Consider the following 18,457-nt stretch of genomic DNA (forward strand, 5'->3'; position numbering starts at 1 on the left):
TGCGTATCTAGGTTAAAGAGATGGAGACGCTCAAATTCCAAAACGGAGATGGTCTTTCGGGGCATTTTTCCCATATGTCACGCTGGGACCCAACGAAGCGGCCCGCATCACCCAGATCGCACGTTCACATCGTATGATTCAGTCTATTGCATCTTTTCTATCCGCGGATTGGACTGAAAGAGTCAGAAATAGGACGGAGAGGAATCGGAAGAATTAGAAGTACGAGTAAGAAAAAAAGAAATTAATGAAAAAGGGATGCAACACGAGGACTTCCCAGGGGGTCACCCATCCTAGTACTGCTCTCGCCCAAGCACGCTTATCTTCGGAGTTCTGATGGGATCCGGTGCATTAGTGCTGGAATGATCGCACCCAACAATGAATGAATATTTTATTGTTTTGTCTCTCGAATTGCGGATCGAAGGAAAAGGAGCTGCAGTTTCAAACGGACATAACTTTCGATCTGCTGAGAGTTACGGGAGCTTCAGTTTGCTCACGCGAAGCTCTTCTCGATACCTACAACGCGTATGTCAGTCTAAGAGACGGAGAAGCTCAAATTCAAATACGAGTAAGAAAAAAAGAAATTTATGAAAAAGGGGTGCAACACAAGGACTTCCCGAGGGGTCACCCATCCTAGTACTGCTCTCGCCCAAGCACGGTTAACTTCGGAGTTTTGATGTGATCCGGTGCATTAGTGCTGGTATGATCGCACCCAACAGTGAATGAATTCTTTATTATTTTGTCTCTCGAATTGCGGATCGGAGGAACAAGAGCTGCAATTTCAAACGGACATAACTTTCGATCTGCTGAGAGTTCCGGGAGCTTCAGCCTGCTCACGCGAAGCTCTTCTCGATACCTATGGCGTGTATCTCAGTCTAAGAGACGAAGAAACTCAAATTCAAACCCGAAGATGGTCTTTAGGGGCATTTTTCCCGTAGGGCATGCTGGGACCCACTGAAGTGGCCCGTGTCACTCAGATCGCACGTTCACGTCGTGTGATTCAGTCTATTGCATCTTTTATATCCGTGAATTGGACTGAAAGAGTCGTAAATAGGACGGAGAGGAATCGAAAGAACAAGATGTACGAGTAAGAAAAAAAGAAACTAATAAAAAAATGGGTGCAACACGAGGACTTCCCAGGGGTCACCCATCCTAGTACTGCTCTTGCCCAAGCACGCATAACTTCGGAGTTCTGATGGGATCCGATGCATTAGTGCTGGTATGATCGCACCCAACAGTGAAGGAATTCTTTTTTTTTCTCTCGAATTGCGGATCGGAGGAACAGGAGCTGCAGTTTCAAACGGACATAACTTTCGATCGGATGAGAGTTACTGGAGCTTCAGCCTGCTTACGCAAAGCTCCACTCGATACCTATACTGCGTCTCTCGGTTAAAGAGACGGAGACGCTCAAATTCCAAAACGGAGATGGTCTTTCGGGGCATTTTTCCCGTAGGGTGTGCTGGGACCCACCGAAGCGGCCCGCGTCACCTAGATCGCACGTCCACATCATATGATTCAGTCTATTACATCATTTCTATCCGTGGATTGGACTGAAAGAGTCGGAAATAGGACGGCGAGGAATCGGAGGAACAAGAAGTACAAGTAATAAAAAAATAAATTAATAAAAAAGGGGTGCAACACGAGGACTTCCCAGGGGGTCACCCATCCTAATACTGCTCTCGCCCAAGCACGCTTAACTTCGAAGTTCTGAAGGGATATGGTGCATTAGTGCTGGTATGATCGCACACAAAAGTGAATGAATTCTTTGTTATTTTGTCTCTCGAATTACGGATCGGAGGCACAGGCGGTGCACTTTCAAACGAACATAACTTTCGATCGGCTGAGAGTTACGGGAGCTTCAGCCTGCTCACGTGAAACTCGTTTTGATACCTACATCGCGCATCTCGGTCTAAGAGACGGAGACGCACAAATTCCAACCCGGAGATGGTATTTCGGGTCGTTTTTCCCGTAGGGCGCGCTGGGACCCACCGAAGCGCCCCCATCACCCAGATCGCACGTCTACGTCATGTGATTAAGTCTATTGCATCTTTTCTATCCGAGGATTGGACTGTAAGAGTCGGGAATAGGAAGGCGAGGAATCGGAGGAACAAAAAGTACGAGTAATAAAAAAGAAATTAATGAAAAAGGGGTGCAACAAGAGGACTTCCCAAGGGGTCACCCATCCTAGTACTGCTCTTGCCCAAGCGCGCTTAACTTCGGAGTTCTGATGGGATCCGGTTCATTAGTGCTGGTATGATCGCACCCGACGAAGAATGAATTCTTTGTTGCTTTGTATCTCGAATTGCGGATCGGATTAACAGACGCTTCACTTTCAAACGGACATAACTTTCGATCGGCTGAGAGTTACGGGAGGTTCAGCATGCTCATGCGAAGCTCGTCTCGATATCTATAGCACGCATCTCAGTCTAAGAGACGAAGACGCACAAATTTCAACCCGAAGATGGTCTTTTGGGTCGTTTTTCCCGTAGGGCGCGCTGGGACCCACCGATGCAGCCCGCGTCACCCAGATCGCACGTCCACATCGTGTAATTCAGTCTATTGCATCTTTTCTATCCGCGGATTGGACTGAAAGAGTCAGGAAAATAGGACGGCAAGGAATCGGAGGATCAAGAAGTACGAGTAATAAAAATAGAAATTAATGAAAAAGGGGTGCAACACGAGGACTTCCCAGGAGGAAATTCTTTGTTGTTTTGTCTCTCGAATTGCGGATTGAAGGAACAGGGGCTGCACTTTCAAACGGACATAACTTTTGATCGGCTGAGAGTTACGGGGCTCACGCGAAGCTCTTCTCGATACCTACAACGCGCATCTCGGGCTAAGAGATGGAGACGCACAAATTCCAACCCGGAGATGGTCTTTCGGGTCGTTTTTCCCGTAGGGCGCGCTGGGACCCACTGAAGTGGCCCGCGTCACCCAGATCGCACGTCCACATCATGTGATTCAGTCTATTGCATCATTTCTATCCGTGGATTGGACTGAAAGAGTCGGGAATAGGACGGAGAAGAATCGGAAGAACAAGAAGTACGAGTAATAAAAAAGAAATTAATTAAAAAGGGTGCAACACGAGGACTTCCCAGGTGGTCACCCATCCTAGTACAGATCTCGCCCAAGCATGCTTTAATTCGGAGTTCTGATGGGATCCGATGCAATAGTGCTGGTATGATCGCACCCAACAGTGAATGAAATCTTCATGGTTTTGTTTCTCGAATTGCGGATCGGAGGAACAGGCGCTGCACTTTCAAACGCAAAGCTCGACCTGATACCTACAACGTGCATCTTAGTCTAAGAGACGGAGAATCTGAAATTCTAACCCGGAGATGGTCTTTCAGGTCATTTTTCCCATAGGGCGCGCTGGGACCCACCAAAGCGGCCCGCATCACCCAGATCGCACGTCTCACGCGAAGCTCGTCTCGATACCTACAGCGCACATCTTGGTCTAAGAGACGGAGACGCTCAAATTCCAACCCGGGGATGGTATTTCGGTTCGTTTTTCCCGTAGGGCGCGCTGGGACATACCGAATCGGCCCGCGTCACCCAGATCGCACATCCACGTCGTGTGATTTAGTCTATTGCATCTTTTCTATCCAAAGATTAGACTGAAAGAGTCGGGAATAGGACGGCGAGAAATCGGAGGAAAAAGAAGTTCGAGTAATAAAAAAAAGAAATTAATGATAAAGGGGTGCAACACGAGGACTTCCCAAGGGGTCACCCATCCTAGTACTGCTCTCGCCCAAGAACGCTTAACTTCGGAGTTCTGATGGGATCCAGTGCATTAGTGCTGGTATGATCGTATCCAACAGTGAATGAATTCTTTGTTGTTTTGCCTCTCGAATTGCGGATCGGAGGAACAGGCGCTGCACTTTCAAACGGACATAATTTTCGATCGGCTTAGAGTTACGGGAGCTTCACCCTGCTCACTCAAAGCTCGTCTCGATACATATAACGCACATCTCGGTCTAACAGACGAAGACGCACAAATTCCAACCTGTAGATTTTCTATTGGGTCATTTTTCCCGTAAGGCGTGCTGGGACCCACCAAAGCGGCCCGCGTCACTCACATTGCACGTCCACGTCATGTGATTCAGTCTATTGCATCTTTTATATCCGCGGATTGGACTAAAAGGGTCGGGAATAGGATGACGATGAATCGGAGGAACAATAAGTACGAGTAATAAAAAAAGAAATTAATGAAAAAGGGGTGGAACACGAGGACTTCCCAGGGGGTCACCCATCCTAGTACTGCTCTCGCCCAAGCAAACATAACTTCATAGTTCTGATGGGATCCGATGCAATAGTTCTGGTATGATCGCTCCCAACAGTGAATGAATTCTTTATTGTTTTGTCTCTCGAATTGCGGATCGGAGGAATTGGCGCTGCCTTTTCAAACAGGCATAACTTTCGATCGGCTGAGAGTTACGGGAGCTTCAGCCTGCTCACGCGAATATCGTCTCGATACCTATAGCGCGCATCTCGGTATAAGAGACGAAGTCGTACAAATTCCAACCCATAGATGGTATTTCCGGTCGTTTTTCCCGTAGGGCACGCTGGGACCCACCAAAGCGGCCCGCATCACATAGATCGCACGTCCACATTGTGTGATTCAGTATTTTCATATTTTATATCCGCATATTGTATTGAAAGAGTCGGGAATAGGATGGCGAGAAATCGAAGGAACAAGAAGTACGAGTAATAAAAAAAGAAATAAATGAAAAATGGGTGCAACACGAGGACTTCCCAGGGGGTCACCTATCCTAGTACTGCTCTCGCCCAAGAACGCTAAAGTTCGGAGTTCTGATGGTATCCGATGCATTAGTTCAGGTATGATCACACCCAACAGTGAATGAATTCTTTATTGTTTTGTCTCTCGAATTGCGGATCGGAGGAACAAGCGCTGCACATTCAAACGCACATAACTTTCGATCGGCTGAGAGTTACGGGAGCTTCAGCCTGCTCATACGAAGCTCATCTCGATACCTATAGCACACATCTCGGTCAAAGAGACGGAGACGCACAAATTCCAACCCGAAGATGGTCTTTTGGATCGTTTTTCCCGTAGGGCGCGCTGGGACCCCCCGAAGCGGCCCGCATCTCCCAGATCGCACGTCCACGTCGTGTGATTCAGTCTATTGCATCTTTTATATCCGAGGATTGGACTGTAAGAGTCGGGAATAGGACGGAGAGGAATCGGAGGAACAAGAAGTACAAGTAATAAAAAAAAGAAATTAATGAAAAGGGGTGCAACAAGAGGACTTCCTAGGGGGTCACCCAACATAGTACTGCTCTCGCCCAAGCATGCTTAACTTCGGAGTTCTGATGGGATCCGGTGCATTAGTGCTGGTATGATCACACCCAACAGTGAATGAATTCTTTGTTGTTTTGTCTCTCGAATTGCGTATCGGAGGAACTGGCGCTGCACTTTCAAACGGACATAACTTTCGATCGGCTGAGAGTTACGGAAGCTTCTCCCTGCTCACGCGAAGCTCGTCTCATTACCTATAGTGCGCATCCCGGTCAAATAGACGGAGACGCACAAATTCCAACCTGGAGATGGTCCTTTTGGTCGTTTTTCCCGTAGGGCACGCTGGGACCCACCTAAGCGGCCCGCGTCACCCACATCGCACGTCCACGTCATGTGATTCAGTCTATTGCATCTTTTCTATCCGAGGATTGGACTGTAAGCGTTGGGAATAGGACGGAGAGGAATCGGAGGAACAAGAAGTACGAGTAATAAAAAAAAGAAATTAATGAAAAAGGGGTGCAACACGATGACTTCCCAGAACAGCCGTTGCACTTTCAAACGGACATAACTTTCGATCGGCTGAGAGTTACGGGAGCTTCACCCAGCTCATGCAAAGCTCGTCTCGATACCTATAGTGCGCATCCCGGTCTAAGAGACGGAGACACACAAATTCCAACTCAGAGATGGTCTTTCGGGTCATTTTTCCCATAGGGCCCGCTGGGACCCACCGAACCGGCCCGCGTCACTCACATCGCACGTCCACGTCGTATGATTAAGTCTATTGCATCTTTTCTATCCGAGGATTGGACTGTAAGAGTTGGGAATAGGACGGCAAGGAATCGGAGGAACAAGAAGTACGAGTAATAAAAAAAGAAATTAATGAAAAAGGGGTGCAACACGAGGACTTCCCAAGGGGTCACCCATTCTAGTACTGCTCTCGCCCAAGCACTCTTAACTTCGGAGTTCTGATGGAATTGGGTGCATTAATGCTGGTATGATCGCACCCAACAGTGAATGAATTCTTTGTTGTTTTATCTCTCGAATTGCGGATCGTAGGAACAGGCGCTACACTTTTAAACGGACATAACTTTTGATCGACTGAGAGTTACTGGAGCTTCAACCTGCTCACGCGAATCTCGTCTCGATAACCATAGCACGCATCTCGTTCTAAGAGACGGAGACACACAAATTCCAACCTGGAGATGGTCTTTCGGGTCGTTTTTCCAGTAGGGCGCGCTGGGACCCACCGAAGCGGCCCGCGTCTCCCAGATCGCCCGTCTACATCGTGTGATTCAGTCTATTGCATATTTTCTATCCGAGGATTGGACTATAAGAGTCAGGAATAGGACGGCGAGGAATCGGAGGAACAATAAATACGATTAATAAAAAAATTAATGAAAAAAGGGGTGCAACACGAGGACATCCCAGGGGGTCACCCATCATAGTACTGCTCTTGCCCAATCACGCTTAACTTCGGAGTTATGATGGGATCCGGTGCATTAGTGTTGGTAAGATCGCACCCAACAGTGAATGAATTCTTTGTTGTTTTGTCTCTCGAATTGCGGATCGAAGGAACAGGCGCTGCACTTTCGAACGGACATAACTTTCGATCGGCTGAGCGTTACGGGAGCTTCAACCTGCTCACGCGAAGCTCATCTCGATACCTACAGCGCGCATCTCGTTCTAAGAGATGGAGACGCAAAAAATTCCAACCCGGAGATGGTCTTTCGGATCATTTTTCCGTAGGGTGCTCTGGGACCCACCGAAGCGGCCTGCGTCACCCAGATCGCACGTCCACGTCGTGTGATTCAGTCTATTGCATCTTTTCTATCCGCGGATTGGACTTATAGAGTCGGGAATAGGACGGCGAGGAATCGGAGAAACGATAAGTACGAGTAATAAAAAAAAAAATTAATGAAAAAGGGGTGCAACACGAGGACTTCCCAAGGGGTCACCCATCCTAGTACTGATCTCGCCCAAGCACGCTTAACTTCGAAGTTCTGATGGGATTCGGTGCATTAGTGTTGGTATGATCGTACCCAATAGTGAATGAATTCTTTGTTGTTTTGTCTCTCGAATTGCGGATCGGAGGAACAGACGCTGCACTTTCAAACAGACATAACTTTCGATCGGTTGAGAGTTACGGGAGCTTCACCGTGCTCACGCGAAGCTTGTCTCGATACCTAGTGCGCATCTCAGTCTAAGAGATGAAGACGCAAAAATTTCAACCCGTAGATTGTCTTTCGGGTAATTTTTCCCGTAGGGCATGCTGGGACCCACCGAAGCGGCCCGCGTCACCCTCATCGCACGTCCACGTCGTGTGATTCATTCTATTGCATCTTTTCTATCCGCGGATTGGACAGAAAGAGTCGGGAATAGGACGAGGAGGAATCGGAGGAACAATAAGTACGAGTAATAAAAAAACAAATTAATGAAAAAGGGGTGCAACACGAGGACTTTCCAGGGGGTTACCCATCCTAGTACTGATCTCGCCCAAGCACGCATAACTTCGGAGTTTTGATGGGATCCGATGCATTAGTGTTGGTATGATCGCATCCAACAGTGAATTAATTTTTTATTGTTTTGTCTCTCGAATTGTGAATCGGAGGAACAGGAGCTGCCCTTTCCAACGGACAGAACTTTCGATCGGCTGAGAGTTACGGGAGCTTCAGCCTGCTAACGCGAAGCTCGTCTCGATACATATAGCGCGCATCTCGGTATAATAGACGGAGACGTACAAAATCCAACCCGGAGATGGTATTTCGGGTTATTTTTCCATTACGGCGCGCTGGGACCCACCGAAGCGGCCCGAGTCACCCAAATCGCACGTCCACATCATGTGATTTAGTCTATTGCATATTTTCTATCCGCGGATTGGAGTGATCGAGTCGGGAATAGGACGGCGAGGAATCAGAGGAACAAGAAATACGAGAAATAAAAAAAGAAATAAATGAAAAAAGGGGGCAACACGAGGACTGCCCAAGGGGTCACCCATCCTAGTACTGCTCTCGCCCAAGCACATTTAAGTTCGGAGTTCTGATGGGATCCGATGCATTAGGGCTGGTATGATCGCACCCAACAGTGAATGAATTCTTTATTGTTTTGTTTCTCGAATTGCGGATTGGAGGAACAAGCGCTGCACTTTCAAACACACATAAATTTCAATCGGCTGAGAGTTACGGGAGCTTCAGCCTGCTCAAGCGAACAGGATCGGAAGCTCCGATGCAGGATCGGAAGCTCCGATCAGGATTGGAAGCTCCAATCACCCCTATCCGAAGTCAACAAGTCATTATCTGTATGGCAAAAAATTTGAGATCTTCACCGACCATAAGAGTCTCAAGTATTTGTTCACTCAGGTGGAGTTGAACATGAGGCAGAGACGTTGGATGGACTTGCTTAAGGACTATGATTGCGAGATTAAGTACCATCCGGGAGTTGCTAATCTCACTGCTGATGCTTTGAGTCGCAAGGTGCGACTATCCGCACTTCAGACTTGTTCGATGTCTAGTGCGATCAGTGACTGTTGTACTTCAGGATATAACTTCAAGCATAAGAAAGGTATGCAGAGTATCCAGATGTTTGCGATATTATCTGAGCCAGCTTTGTATTCACGGATTCGAGATGCTCAGATCTCTGATTCAAAGACCCAGCATTTAGCTCATCTAGCTAACGAGGGTAGCTCGTCTGGATTTCATTATCAGTTAGATGGCTTTCTGTGTTTGTCTGGTAGTCTTGTGATTCCGCAGGATGAAGAGTTGCGAGAGGAGATTTTGTCTCAGGCGCATCGCACTAAGTTGAGTATTCATCCTGGGAGCAACAAGATGTACAAGGATCTACGTACTCGTTTCTGGTGGAAGGGAATGAAACATAGCGTTTATCAGTTCGTTTTGAGATGTTTGGTGTGTCAACAGGTCAAGGCAGAGCACCGACGACCTGGAGGATTGCTTCACAGTCTGTCTATTCCTAAATGGAAATGGGAGTTTATCACAATGGACTTTGTGACCCATTTGCCGGTATCCCCGAGGAACTGTGATGCTATCTGGGTTGTGGTGGACCGACTCACCAAGTCAATGCATTTCATTTCCTATAGCCGGGAGTACAATGTGGATCGTATGGCTCGATTGTACATTCAAGAGATCGTTCGACTTCATGGAGTGCCTATGAGCATTGTCAGCGATCGAGACCCCAGGTTTACTTCTAGATTATGGGGGAGTGTTCAGCATGCGATGGGTACTACTCTCAGTTTGAGTACTGCCTATCATCCGGAGACTGATGGTCAGTCAGAGCGCACTATCCGTACTTTGGAGGATATGCTTAGAGTGTGCGTCATGGATTTTTGTTCAGCCTGGCAGGATCATTTGCCATTGATTGAGTTCACGTACAACAACAGCTATCATACTAGTATTGGGATGGCACCTTTTGAGGCGTTGTACGGGTGATGTTGTCGTACTCCACTCTTCAGCGAAGAAGTGGGGGAGAGACAGGCTGAGAAATCGGAGTTTATCCAACAGGCGATAGACATTGTTGATCAGATCAAGAAACGGATTAAGACTGCATAGGATCGTCAGGCCAGCTATGCTAACACTAAGCGTAGGCCTTTGCAGTTCGATGTCGGGGAGAAAGTGTTTTTGAGAGTGTCACCTTTCTGCAAGATTCTCAGATTTGGTCTTAAGGGCAAGTTGTCTCCCAGGTTTATCGGTCCGTTTGAGATCTTTGAGAGCATTGGCGATTTGGCTTATCGACTAGCTTTGCCACCACATCTTTCCAGTATTCACGACGTTTTCCACGTATCACGGTTGCGACGGTATGTGGCGGATGAGTCTCATATTCTGCGGCGGTCTGAGGTTCACGTAAGCAAGGATTTGACTTATGTTGAGAAACCTATTCGTATCCTGGATTATAAAGATAAGGTTTTGCGGAACAAAGTCATTTCTCTGGTTTTAGTTCAGTGGCAATGCGGAGGCACTGAGGAAGCTACTTGGGAGCTTGAGGACAGGATGCGTGAAGACCATCCTGAGTTGTTTTGATTTCATTCTTAAGTTGTATTCAGTTGTAAACTCTGTAAGCGTTTAACTGGAATAAAGAATGTATCTGATTTCTGTATTACATTCAGTACTTAAGATCTGATTTCGAGGGCAAAATATCTTAAGTGGGGGAGAATGTAGTAGCCCGTAACCAAAATCAGTAATTAAGAAATTAATCATTATTCTTGAGAAGAGTTCAAAAGCTCCGAAGGTGAGTTCGGAAGCTCCGAACAGGATCGGAAGCTCCGATCAGGATCGGAAGCTCCAATCACCCCTATCCGAAGTCAACAAGTCATTATCTGTATGGCAAAAAATTTGAGATCTTCACCGACCATAAGAGTCTCAAGTATTTGTTCACTCAGGCGGAGTTGAACATGAGGCAGAGACGTTGGATGGACTTGCTTAAGGACTATGATTGCGAGATTAAGTACCATCCGGGAGTTGCTAATCTCACTGCTGATGCTTTGAGTCACAAGGTGCGACTATCCGCACTTCAGACTTGTTCGATGTCTAGTGCGATCAGTGACTGTTGTACTTCAGGATATAACTTCAAGCATAAGAAAGGTATGCAGAGTATCCAGATGTTTGCGATATTATCTGAGCCAGCTTTGTATTCACGGATTCGAGATGCTCAGATGTCTGATTCAAAGACCCAGCATTTAGCTCATCTAGCTAACGAGGGTAGCTCGTCTGGATTTCATTATCAGTTAGATGGCTTTCTGTGTTTGTCTGGTAGTCTTGTGATTCCGCAGGATGAAGAGTTGCGAGAGGAGATTTTGTCTCAGGCGCATCGCACTAAGTTGAGTATTCATCCTGGGAGCAACAAGATGTACAAGGATCTACGTACTCGTTTCTGGTGGAAGGGAATGAAACATAGTGTTTATCAGTTTGTTTCGAGATGTTTGGTGTGTCAACAGGTCAAGGCAGAGCACCGACGACCTGGAGGATTGCTTCACAGTCTGTCTATTCCTAAATGGAAATGGGAGTTTATCACAATGGACTTTGTGACCCATTTGCCGGTATCCCCGAGGAACTGTGATGCTATCTGGGTTGTGGTGGACCGACTCACCAAGTCAACGCGTTTCATTTCCTATAGCCGGGAGTACAATGTGGATCGTATGGCTCGATTGTACATTCAAGAGATTGTTCGACTTCATGGAGTGCCTGTGAGCATTGTCAGCGATCGAGACCCCAGGTTTACTTCTAGATTATGGGGGAGTGTTCAGCGTGCGATGGGTACTACTCTCAGTTTGAGTACTGCCTATCATCCGGAGACTGATGGTCAGTCAGAGCGCACTATCCATACTTTGGAGGATATGCTTAGAGTGTGCGTCATGGATTTTTGTTCAGCCTGGCAGGATCATTTGCCATTGATTGAGTTCGCGTACAACAACAGCTATCATACTAGTATTGGGATGGCACCTTTTGAGGCATTGTACGGGCGATGTTGTCGTACTCCACTCTTCAGGGAAGAAGTGGGGGAGAGACAGGCTGAGAAATCGGAGTTTATCCAACAGGCGATAGACATTGTTGATCAGATCAAGAAACGGATTAAGACTGCATAGGATCGTCAGGCCAGCTATGCTAACACTAAGCGTAGGCCTTTGCAGTTCGATGTCGGGGAGAAAGTGTTTTTGAGAGTGTCACCTTTCCGCAAGATTCTCAGATTTGGCCTTAAGGGCAAGTTGTCTCCCAGGTTTATCGGTCCGTTTGAGATCTTTGAGAGCATTGGCGATTTGGCTTATCGACTAGCTTTGCCACCACATCTTTCCAGTATTCACGACGTTTTCCACGTATCACTGTTGCGATGGTATGTGGTGGATGAGTCTCATATTCTGCAGCGGTCTGAGGTTCAGGTAAGCAAGGATTTGACTTATGTTGAGAAACCTATTCGTATCATGGATTATAAAGATAAGGTTTTGCGGAACAAAGTCATTTCTCTGGTTTTCGTTCAGTGGCAACGCCGAGGCACTGAGGAAGCTACTTGGGAGCTTGAGGAAAGGATGCGTGAAGACCATCCTGAGTTGTTTTGATTTCATTCTGAAGTTGTATTCATTTGTAAACTCTATAAGCGTTTAACTGGAATAAAGAATGTATCTGATTTCTGTATTACATTCAGTACTTAAGATCTGATTTCGAGGGCAAAATATCTTAAGTGGGGGAGAATGTAGTAGCCCGTAACCAAAATCAGTAATTAAGGAATTAATCATTATTCTTGGGAAGAGTTCAAAAGCTCCGAAGGTGAGTTCGGAAGCTCCGAACAGGATCGGAAGCTCCGATGCAGGATCGGAAGCTCCGATCAGGATCGGAAGCTCCAATCACCCCTATCCAAAGTCAACAAGTCATTATCTGTATGGCAAAAAATTTGAGATCTTCACCGACCATAAGAGTCTCAAGTATTTGTTCACTCAGGCGGAGTTGAACATGAGGCAGAGACGTTGGATGGACTTCCTTAAGGACTATGATTGCGAGATTAAGTACCATCCGGGAGTTGCTAATCTCACTGCTGATGCTTTGAGTCGCAAGGTGCGACTATCCGCACTTCAGACTTGTTCGATGTCTAGTGCGATCAGTGACTGTTGTACTTCAGGATATAACTTCAAGCATAAGAAAGGTATGCAGAGTATCCAGGTGTTTGCGATATTATCTGAGCCAGCTTTGTATTCACGGATTCGAGATGCTCAGATGTCTGATTCAAAGACCCAGCATTTAGCTCATCTAGCTAACGAGGGTAGCTCGTCTGGATTTCATTATCAGTTAGATGGCTTTCTGTGTTTGTCTGGTAGGCTTGTGATTCCGCAGGATGAAGAGTTGCGAGAGGAGATTTTGTCTCAGGCGCATCGCACGAAGTTGAGTATTCATCCTGTGAGCAACAAGATGTACAAGGATCTACGTACTCGTTTCTGGTGTAAGGGAATGAAACGTAGTGTTTATCAGTTTTTTTCGAGATGTTTGGTGTGTCAACAGGTCAAGGCAGAGCACCGACGACCTGGAGGATTGCTTCACAGTCTGCCTATTCCTGAATCTAAATGGGAGTTTATCGCAATGGACTTTGTGACCCATTTGTCGGTATCCCCAAGGAACTGTGATGCTATCTGGGTTGTGGTGGACCGACTCACCAAGTCAACGCATTTCATTGCCTATAGCCGGGAGTACAATGTGGATCGTATGGCTCAGTTGTACATTCAGGAGATCGTTCGACTTCATGGAGTGCCTGTGAGCATTGTTAGCGATCGAGACCCCAGGTTTACTTCTAGATTATGGGGGAGTGTTCAGCGTGCGATGGGTACTACTCTCAGTTTGAGTACTGCCTATCATCCGGAGACTGATGGTTAGTCAGAGCGCACTATTCGTACTTTGGAGGATATGCTTAGAGTGTGCGTCATGGATTTTGGTTCAGCCTGGCAGGATCATTTTCCATTGATTGAGTTCGCGTACAACAACAGCTATCATACTAGTATTGGGATGGCACCTTTTGAGGCATTGTACGGGCGACGTTGTTGTACTCCACTCTTTTGGGAAGAAGTGGGGGAGAGACAGGCTGAGGGACCGGAGTTTATCCAACAGGCGATAGACATTGTTGATCATATCAAGAAACGGATTAAGACTGCACAGGATCATCAGTCCAGCTATGCTAACACTAAGCGTAGGCCTTTGCAGTTCGATGTCGGGGAAAAAGTGTTTTTGAGAGTGTCACCTTTCCGCAAGATTATCATATTTGGCCTTAAGGGCAAGTTGTCTCCCAGGTTTATCGGTCCGTTTGAGATCTTTGAGAGCATTGGCGATTTGGCTTATTGACTAACTTTCCCACCGCATCTTTCCAATATTCACGACATGTTCAACGTATCTCTCTTGCGACGGTATGTGGCGGATGAGTCTCATATTCTGCAGCGGTCTGAGGTTCAGGTAAGCAAGGATTTGACTTATGTTGAGAAACCTATTCGTATCCTGGATTATAAGGATAAGGTTTTGCAGAAAAAATTCATTCCTCTGGTTTTAGTTCAGTGGCAACGCCGAGGCACTGAGGAAGCTACTTGGGAGCTTGAGGACAGGATGCGTGAAGACCATCCTGAGTTGTTTTGATTTCATTCTTAAGTTGTATTCAGTTGTAAACTCTGTAAGCGTTTAACTGGAATAAAGAATGTATCTGATTTCTGTATTACATTCAGTACTTAAGATCTGATTTCGAGGGCAAAATATCTTAAGTGGGGGAGAATGTAGTAGCCCGTAACCAAAATCAGTAATTAAGGAATTAATCATTATTCTTGGGAAGAGTTCAAAAGCTCCGAAGGTGAGTTCGGAAGCTCCGAACAGGATCGGAAGCTCCGAACAGGATCGGAAGCTCCGATCAGGATCGGAAGCTCCAATCACCCCTATCCTAAGTCAACAAGTCATTATCTGTATGGCAAAAAATTTGAGATCTTCACCGACCATAAGAGTCTCAAGTAGTTGTTCACTCAGGCGGAGTTGAACATGAGGCAGAGACGTTGGATGGACTTGCTTAAGGACTATGATTGCGAGATTAAGTACCATCCGGGAGTTGCTAATCTCACTGCTGATGCTTTGAGTCACAAGGTACGACTATCCGCACTTCAGACTTGTTCGATGTCTAGTGCGATCAGTGACTGTTGTACTTCAGGATATACCTTCAAGCATAAGAAAGGTATGCAGAGTATCCAGATGTTTGCGATATTAGCTGAGCCAGCTTTGTATTCACGGATTCGAGATGCTCAGATGTCTGATTCAAAGACCCAGCGTTTAGCTCATCTTGCTAACGAGGGTAGCTCGTCTGGATTTCATTATCAATTAGATGGCTTTCTGTGTTTGTCTGGTAGGCTTGTGATTCCGCAGGATGAAGAGTTGCGAGAGGAGATTTTGTCTCAGGCGCATCGCACTAAGTTGAGTATTCATCCTGGGAGCAACAATATGTACAAGGATCTACGTACTCGTTTCTGGTGGAAGGGAATGAAACGTAGTGTTTATCAGTTTGTTTCAAGATGTTTGGTGTGTCAACATGTCAAGGCATAGCACCGAAGACCTGGAGGATTGCTTCACAGTCTGCCTATTCCTGAATGGAAATGGGAGTTTATCACAATGGACTTTGTGACCCATTTGCCGGTATCCCCGAGGAACTGTGTTGCTATCTGGGTTGTGGTGGACCGACTCACCAAGTCAGCGCATTTCATTGCCTATAGCCGGGAGTACAATGTGGATCGTATGGCTCGGTTGTACATTCAGGAGATCGTTCGACTTCATGGAGTGCCTGTGAGCATTGTCAGCGATCGAGACCCCAGGTTTACTTCTAGATTATGGGGGAGTGTTCAGCATGCGATGGGTACTACTCTTAGTTTGAGTACTGCCTATCATCCGGAGACTGATGGTCAGTCAGAGAACACTATCTGTACTTTGGAGCATATGCTTAGAGCGTGCGTCATGGATTTTGGTTCAGCCTGGCAGGATCATTTGCCATTGATTGAGTTCGCGTACAACAACAGCTATCATACTAGTATTGGGATGACACCTTTTGAGGCATTGTACGGGCGACGTTGTCGTACTCCACTCTTCTGGGAAGAAGTTGGGGAGAGACAGGCTGAGGGACTGGAGTTTATCCAACAGGCGATAGACATTGTTGATCAGATCAAGAAACGGATTAAGACTGCACAGGATCGTCAGGCCAGCTATGCTAACACTAAGCGTAGGCCTTTGCAGTTCGATGTCGGAGAGAAAGTGTTTTTGAGAGTGTCACCTTTCCGCAAGATTCTCAGATTTGGCCTTAAGGGCAAGTTGTCTCCCAGGTTTATCGGTCCGTTTGAGATCTATGAGAGCATTGGCAATTTGGCTTATCGACTAGCTTTGCCACCGCATATTTCCAGTATTCAGGAAGTGTTCCACGTATCTCTGTTGCGACGGTATGTGGCGGATGAGTCTCATATTCTGCAGCGGTCTGAGGTTCAGGTAAGCAAGGATTTGACTTATGTTTAGAAACCTATTCGTAACCTAGATTATAAGGATAAGGTTTTGCGGAACAAAGTCATTCCTCTGGTTTTAGTTCAGTGGCAACGCCGAGGCACTGAGGAAGCTACTTGGGAGCTTGAGGACAGGATGCGTGAAAACCATCCTGAGTTGTTTTGATTTCATTCTTAAGTTGTATTCAGTTGTAAACTCTGTAAGCGTTTAACTGGAATAAAGAATGTATCTGATTTCTGTATTACATTCAGTACTTAAGATCTGATTTCGAGGGCAAAATATCTTAAGTGGGGGAGAATGTAGTAGCCCGTAACCAAAATCAGTAATTAAGGAATTAATCATTATTCTTGGGAAGAGTTCAAAAGCTCTGAAGGTGAGTTCGGAATCTCCGAACAGGATCGGAAGCTCCGATGCAGGATCGGAAGCTCCGATCACCCCTATCCGAAGTCAACAAGTGATATTTTGATGCGTGGAAGATCAGGATCTTTGAAAGCCCCGATGGCAGGATCGGATGGTCCGATCGATGTTTGGACGTTCCGATCGTTGTCTATAAATAGAAGGCCAAGAATTCACTTTCAATTGCCAATTCCATATTTCCTCTCTACTCTAGTCATATTCGAGTTGTTCTAGCCTTCCTAGGCTTGACCCGGGAGTCGTCGAGGTGTTTGATAGTTGTAGCAGAGTTGTGCCCAAGTTCTGGAGGCATCGACCTCAAAGGGCTAACGACGGACGAAGGTATAGCTTTTTCTTCCTATAAATATTTAGGAGTATGCAATAGCTTAGTTAAGGCTTTTAGAGCGCTATAATGATAGTAGTATCATTTGGAAGTGTAGAGCAGACTATAAGCGTGGACCTAGAGTTGGTAGAGCTTGCACTGATTTGAGGTACGGAAGTACTGTTCGAGATATCCTGACTGAGTATGCATGTATTATGTGACTTCATGGTTTATATATCATTTATTTATGCTGCATTCATTTGCATACTGAGCTATCTCCTTCGAGATGTCTGTTAGAAGGGTTTTTCCCTATCCTGTTAGTGGTTGGACTTCCATTGATTTGGGTCCGGCATATCCACTGGTATTATGGTATGGGAGCCACCTCCTGAAGCGACGACACAGCGTGCTACATACCAGGGCCCGTTCTGTCTCTGTTATCTGATCCTTGACCTCGAGTTTATAGGGAGTTCACTTTGCATGCATGTATACTCATACTCTCGTGCTGAGCATTTTATGCTCACGTCTCGTACTCTATGTTTCTGGACACCCTATTTCATGGGTGAGGTTTGCGATTGGATGAGGCGGGTGGATACAAGAGGGGCTAGGCAGTGGTTGGTCAGCTGGAGCTTCGCCTAGGTTTATTTCTGTTGTAATTTGGATTGATACAGCTGTTCGATATGATTGTATAATATTTGGGTATTTACAGATTCCTTTACTTGGGATTGTATTTTGTATTTGGTTTCCGCATTTTTATTCTGATATCCGTTTAATTAAGTTAATTGCATGCCTAAGTTCTGTTTAGTAGGTGATCCAGGTAAGGGTCACTACACGAAGACGCACAAATTTCAACCCATAGATTGTCTTTCGGGTCATTTTTCCCGTAGGGCGCGCTGGGACCCACCGAAGTGGCCCGCGTCACCCACATCGCACGTTCACGTCGTGTGATTCAGTCTATTGCATATTTTCTATCCGCGGATTGGACTGAAAGAGTCGGGAATAGGACGGCGAGGAATCGGAGGAACAATAAGTATGAGTAATAAAAAAGAAATTAATGAAAAAGGGGTGCAACACGAGAACTTCCCAGGGGGTCACCCATCCTAGTACTGCTCTCTCCCAATCACGCTTAAATTCGGAGTTCTGATGGGATCCGATGCATTAGTGCTGGTATGAACGCACCTAACGGTGAATGAATTCTATTTTGTTTTGTCTCTCGAATTGCGGATCAGGGGAACAGGCGCTGCCCTTTCAAACACGAAGCTCGTCTTGATACCTACAATGCGCATCTCAGTCTAAGAGACGGAGAAGCTTAAATTCCAACCCGAAGATGGTTTTTTGGGTCGTTTTTCCCGTAGGGCACGCTGGGAACCACCAAAGCGGTCCGCGTCACCCAGATCGCATGTCCACGTCGTGTGATTCAGTCTATTGCATCTTTTCTATCCGTGGATTGGACTGAAAGAGTCAGAATAAGACGGCGAGGAATCGTAGGAACAAGAA

At 46.3% G+C, this 18,457-nt stretch overlaps 13 non-coding genes and 3 pseudogenes across 13 annotated transcripts; all 16 read right to left on the minus strand.

The window, feature by feature from the left end:
- Window positions 1-252: 252 nt before the first annotated feature.
- On the minus strand, window positions 253-371 carry LOC140869016 (5S ribosomal RNA). The gene has a single exon (XR_012146409.1). It is a non-coding gene; the product is annotated as a 5S ribosomal RNA (ribosomal RNA).
- A 221-nt stretch (window positions 372-592) lies between these two features.
- Window positions 593-711, minus strand: LOC140868208 (5S ribosomal RNA). Its single transcript, XR_012145635.1, has one exon. It is a non-coding gene; the product is annotated as a 5S ribosomal RNA (ribosomal RNA).
- A 401-nt stretch (window positions 712-1,112) lies between these two features.
- On the minus strand, window positions 1,113-1,230 carry LOC140868576 (5S ribosomal RNA). Its single transcript, XR_012145987.1, has one exon. It is a non-coding gene; the product is annotated as a 5S ribosomal RNA (ribosomal RNA).
- Window positions 1,231-1,626: 396 nt separating this feature from the next.
- LOC140868439 (5S ribosomal RNA) lies at window positions 1,627-1,745 on the minus strand. The gene has a single exon (XR_012145857.1). It is a non-coding gene; the product is annotated as a 5S ribosomal RNA (ribosomal RNA).
- Window positions 1,746-2,143: 398 nt separating this feature from the next.
- LOC140868541 (5S ribosomal RNA) lies at window positions 2,144-2,262 on the minus strand. The gene has a single exon (XR_012145954.1). It is a non-coding gene; the product is annotated as a 5S ribosomal RNA (ribosomal RNA).
- Window positions 2,263-3,070: 808 nt separating this feature from the next.
- Window positions 3,071-3,189, minus strand: LOC140868713 (5S ribosomal RNA). The gene has a single exon (XR_012146117.1). It is a non-coding gene; the product is annotated as a 5S ribosomal RNA (ribosomal RNA).
- Window positions 3,190-3,694: 505 nt separating this feature from the next.
- Window positions 3,695-3,813, minus strand: LOC140868207 (5S ribosomal RNA). The gene has a single exon (XR_012145634.1). It is a non-coding gene; the product is annotated as a 5S ribosomal RNA (ribosomal RNA).
- Window positions 3,814-4,213: 400 nt separating this feature from the next.
- On the minus strand, window positions 4,214-4,332 carry LOC140869739 (5S ribosomal RNA; annotated as a pseudogene).
- A 399-nt stretch (window positions 4,333-4,731) lies between these two features.
- Window positions 4,732-4,850, minus strand: LOC140869474 (5S ribosomal RNA; annotated as a pseudogene).
- A 400-nt stretch (window positions 4,851-5,250) lies between these two features.
- Window positions 5,251-5,369, minus strand: LOC140868312 (5S ribosomal RNA). Its single transcript, XR_012145736.1, has one exon. It is a non-coding gene; the product is annotated as a 5S ribosomal RNA (ribosomal RNA).
- Window positions 5,370-6,144: 775 nt separating this feature from the next.
- On the minus strand, window positions 6,145-6,263 carry LOC140868478 (5S ribosomal RNA). Its single transcript, XR_012145894.1, has one exon. It is a non-coding gene; the product is annotated as a 5S ribosomal RNA (ribosomal RNA).
- Window positions 6,264-6,660: 397 nt separating this feature from the next.
- Window positions 6,661-6,779, minus strand: LOC140869270 (5S ribosomal RNA). Its single transcript, XR_012146652.1, has one exon. It is a non-coding gene; the product is annotated as a 5S ribosomal RNA (ribosomal RNA).
- Window positions 6,780-7,179: 400 nt separating this feature from the next.
- Window positions 7,180-7,298, minus strand: LOC140868045 (5S ribosomal RNA). The gene has a single exon (XR_012145480.1). It is a non-coding gene; the product is annotated as a 5S ribosomal RNA (ribosomal RNA).
- Window positions 7,299-7,696: 398 nt separating this feature from the next.
- LOC140869428 (5S ribosomal RNA) lies at window positions 7,697-7,815 on the minus strand (annotated as a pseudogene).
- Window positions 7,816-8,215: 400 nt separating this feature from the next.
- On the minus strand, window positions 8,216-8,334 carry LOC140869249 (5S ribosomal RNA). Its single transcript, XR_012146633.1, has one exon. It is a non-coding gene; the product is annotated as a 5S ribosomal RNA (ribosomal RNA).
- A 9,688-nt stretch (window positions 8,335-18,022) lies between these two features.
- Window positions 18,023-18,141, minus strand: LOC140869216 (5S ribosomal RNA). Its single transcript, XR_012146602.1, has one exon. It is a non-coding gene; the product is annotated as a 5S ribosomal RNA (ribosomal RNA).
- Between the last annotated feature and the right edge of the window lie 316 nt (window positions 18,142-18,457).

The sequence above is a fragment of the Henckelia pumila genome, chromosome 4, assembly GCF_033568475.1.
Source record: "Henckelia pumila isolate YLH828 chromosome 4, ASM3356847v2, whole genome shotgun sequence".
Taxonomy (NCBI): Eukaryota; Viridiplantae; Streptophyta; class Magnoliopsida; order Lamiales; family Gesneriaceae; genus Henckelia; species Henckelia pumila.